Below are 4,662 nucleotides of genomic sequence, written 5' to 3' on the forward strand. Positions count from 1 at the left end.
GACTGCAAAGCATAGACAGGCATGAAGGAAGTCTGAGGAGGCCTCGAGCACTCACCCCAACAATAGTGGAAGACAATAGTTCTGACTGTGTTGTAAGCCTGGGGGGTTCATGAGTCACTATGACTAGCTGTGCCCAGTGAGATTCAAAGGCTGGAAGTGAGTCAGGTTAAGTTTACAAGTGAAGATGAGCTCCCTCCTTTCTTTTCTCTCTGTTGTGAAGATACTCCCCAGACTTCCCACCTTGGAGACACTGAGAACTTCCTTTGGCCCTTGGACACCCACATCCACCATCACCACTGCTGTAGTTGCATGTTTCATGCACAAGAGCCAATAAAGGTGTCGACAGAGAAAAGAAGAGAATGGTCACAGCTTTCTTAGACATAGCGTGAGAATTAGGACTTGTGCAGACAGCTTCCAAGAAGAAAATTTAAAAATTTTCTTTTTGTTTTTCCTCCTTCTGTTACCCCCCACCAACTGTTTTCATGCCAATAGAGGGTCCAGGTCATTTGCAGTGAACTATACTTGCAGCATTGCAGTAGTTTTTGCTCTGAGACAGTGTCTGGACAAGCTACTAAGATACATGACTGGATTTTGTCATGCAATCATTCTGCCTCAACTTGCCAGACTCGTGGAATTACAGGTGCAGTACGTTTTTCTTCTCAATAGTTCTAAGAATTTTTTGTGAATTATTTCATTGAGTGTTTATGATTTTGTATCATTCTTAAGAGTATCAGTCTCTCTTGTCTACATAACAAATACGAAATCATGAATTGAAGAAAAATGGATCAAGAAAAGTAGATGGCACTAACTTCCAAAATTATTTTAATATACATCTCAAAGGAGAAAAATGAATTTGACCAAAATTCATATTTAAAGAGGCAGTGGCAGACAGTCTGAAAAAAATTAAAAATCACTGCATAATCCCTACAAAGCTGAAAAAGAACATACATAGAAAGGAGCATCAGTTGTACTACAGAAAATTATTATTTTAGAAGAACCAGTAGAAATTGAAACACAATGAACTGATATCAAGCTCCTTATGTTCTTGACAGCACATGGCTAGTTATATGTTTGTTTTTTATTTTAGCCATTCATATGGGTCTTTACATGCTTAGAGGTCTCCCACTATTCCTTGCTGAGCTTCTGAGCCCAGCATCGTGGAAGCCTCTTGGCTGTTCACGCTCCAGGAGTAAAAGTGAGACTTAAGTCTTACATCTTGTAGGCCCCATTGAGATCCCCAAGTGGGAACTATAAATCCAACCAAGATTCTCTGTTGCAGGATCCAGCAGGAGATTCTCAGACATAGACCTGAAAAGCCTCCGGAGGTAAGTTTTGAATCAGTTGCAACCATGTGATGTCAGGATAGAGGTGGCTGACAAGCCAGGAAGCCTCACCTGACCCCGGCCCTGATGAGGATTTCCGGGTAGAATCTAAGTTCTTTTTCTTTTGTATGGCACCTGTGTGTCTTGTCTGTGTCCTGTCTCTTGAGTGTTAACCTTACGTTCATTCCTAGGAACAAGATGGGAGGATCAAGCTCCAAAAATATCCCATTGGACTGTTTTCTCATTAACTTTAAAATTGTTTTTTTTCCCCTAAGCAAGAGGATGATTATGGGGTTAAATTCTCTCATGGAAAGCTTCGCTCCCTGTGTCAACCCAACTCCCACCGGAGAAAATGACTGTCTGCCTCCTTGGAAGGGAAAAGGCACGCCCCCAGGATTTCCTGGGTTCCCTTTCTAGGATGCTGAAAGGGGTCTCAAGCCCCCTTTGGGTGCCCCTTACCCAATTATACCACCCATGCACCGAGAGGTCCAGCAGGAGATCTTTATTGTAGGGAGGTGAGCAGGAGGCAGAGGGCAGAGAGCGAGAGAGAGGAGGAAGAAGCAGAAGGAGAGAGAGAACAAAGAAAGGAAGGTCCTTTTATCAGTTTTGGGGTGGGCTATTGCTTATTTAGGAGGAGTGAGTTACTTTTAACCTATCACAGGCCAGATTGCTTTTATGGGCCCAGTCCTGCAGACACAGGTTTCAACTTCCTGGACCACTGTGGCCTTGTCGGGGGAGGGGGACCAGAGATAAGGGCATGAGGTCATTTTAGGAGCCAAGATGTACCAGGAGAATGCAGCCTGTGAGGCGGCATCACAGCATACTTTAACATGATCAGTTTCCTAACATTCCCCACTCTTTGATTTTGGATGACAATCGACAGCCAACATGTCCATGGCAGGCGGGAAAAGGGGTGGAGAGTCTGTCTTCTGTATCTACTTCCTGCTGAATTGGGGCGATGAATCAACCTAGGGGGCGGGGGTTAGCCTGATGTGCAGTTGGCTGTGCTGTAGTTGGGTGTGGGTGAGCTGACGGTCATTGGAATTATCTGTAAGAAAAAACTTAAACATATGGGTTGGTCAGTGAGGAGGGGAACTGAGGCCGTATTTTAGTCGAGGGAAGACTCTAAGAACTGAGGTGAGTCATTTTAGAAAATAATGAAGAGTAAAAGGAAAGTGAAAGTCTCAATTTTATCTGGTGTGAACTGACAAAGGGATCCCTGGAGGCAGGCCTCAGAGACCCAACTGGTTATCTGTGGAACCGGACAAGGGTGTGGAGCCATCTAACATAGATTGGGGAGCAGTTTTTTAGGAACTCTCTGGACCTGGTGAAGATCCAGATGGACGGTTGGTTCTGGAGAGTGATTTCCATATGAAGGAAGTTTCAGCAATGTTTGGGTCCTGTGTCCTTAGCATCGTCTGGTGAGCCGTCTGTGTGGAGACCTGAGTGGAGAGCTGGTTAGTGTCCCTGTCCTCAGCAGGGATGTGTTGGTACTGTTGACAAAGTACCATGAGTCTGACTGCATTCATTCTATGTTGAATGAAAGCAGTTAGTCTGTTAATTATGCAGGGTCCTACCATCAGCAGAATTAAGATCAGAATTAAAGGGCCAGCCAAGGCTGATAGTAATGACATAAGCCAGGGAGATGAGGTGAACCAGCTTTCATACCAACTTTGGATATTTAATCTTTTTCTTTTGCATTTTTTAATCTTTCTTGAATCCTTAGCCATTGAATTTTTAACTACTCCTGAATGGTCAGTATAATAGTAACATTTTTTCCTAGGGCTGCGCACATTTCTCTTTGCTGTTGGAACACTAAACTTATTCCCCTCTTTATTTATAGTTACCTCTGCTAAAGAACTTAAAGACTCTTGAAGCCTGTTAATAGATAACTCTATTCTTTTTATATCTTGATCTATAGCTGCCCTCAACTGGTTATATTGATAATGTTGGGAAATAATAGCAGTCACTCCTGTTCAGCTCCTACCAGTCCCATTCCTAACAGTACTGTAAGGGTGATGGCAGTAGCAGACTCCCTTTTATTTTATTTTTATTTCTGAATTATTATAGCTACTTTGTCAGATTTTCACATTGCCTTAAATAACTATATTATATTCTATTTTTAATAAGTTTGCCCTGTGCTGTGAGAAGACCACACCCATATAGACTGCCATAGATATACCAAGTGGCAATCAGGAATCTGTGTAAGCATTTACCCTCTTTTCTTTTGCCCATCGGAGAGCCTGTATGAGTGTCCATAGCTCTGCTCAGTGCACTAACCATCCAGTGGGGAGGGGTCCTGCTTGGACCACTTCATCTTGAGTCATCTCTGCATAGCCTGCATAGCATACCCCATTTTTCATGAAGTTGCTCCCATCCTTGAGCAGGACGAAATCAGCTTCAGTCAGTGGGTCTATCTGCAGATCTAGATGACTGGAGAACAATTCGTCAGTGATCCCAAGGCAGTTGTGATCAGGGGGCCAGGTTCCGAGGGCAAAAAGTAGCAGGGTTTAAGGTTTTAACTGGAGCAAAATATAGGTGGGGATTCTCACAGATGAGGGCCTGATATTATGTGACTCTATTATTTGAGAGTCATCAGTGTCGTGTTATTCAATAGTTCTAAAAGGCAAGTGGAAACCAGGTAATTAATTTTTCCTAATGTTATCTGGCCAGCTTTTTCAATTAGCATTACTGCAGCTCAGGGCTTATAAACAAAGAACCATCTCTTTATAGCTGGATCTAAACTCTAAGATAAATATGTCACTAGTTAATTTTATGGACCTACTCCTTGAGTGAGCACCCCTAAAGCAGTATGATTTCTTTCAATCATGTACAAAGCAAAAGGCTGGGTCACTTTAGGATCCCTAATACAGGGGGCAACAGAGTTAGTTTTAGCTGTTTAAATGCTGATTCTTGTTCTTTATATTCTTTACCCTAATAATCACTGTCTTTTTGGCCCGTTAAAGATTTATACATATAGAGAATCTAGATCCTGTAAAAATCTTTTATTCTAAAAATTCTCTCACCTGCTTTAAGTCCTTTTATCTCCAAGCAGCATAGACTTTACATCTTGCCTTCTGAAGCAATATTAATAGTCTCTCAATATGCTGTTTTTTGTTTTTTTTTTTAGTACATCAGAAAATTATTAATAATCATATTTTCATGTGTGAAACTTCATAACCTTTAATTTAATTAGGTATCAAAAGCATTTTTAATAGAACCTCTTAATAACTTATTTTCCACAGAAATCCTATCTTGAAAATGAGTACTATAAACATATCACAATAATATATTTAGAATCTAACCCTTTGATGATAACAAATGTAAATATTTTATAACA

Source organism: Fukomys damarensis, unplaced genomic scaffold, assembly GCF_012274545.1.
Source record: "Fukomys damarensis isolate Sample0158 unplaced genomic scaffold, DMR_v1.0_HiC HiC_scaffold_5, whole genome shotgun sequence".
In the NCBI taxonomy this organism is placed as follows: domain Eukaryota; kingdom Metazoa; phylum Chordata; class Mammalia; order Rodentia; family Bathyergidae; genus Fukomys; species Fukomys damarensis.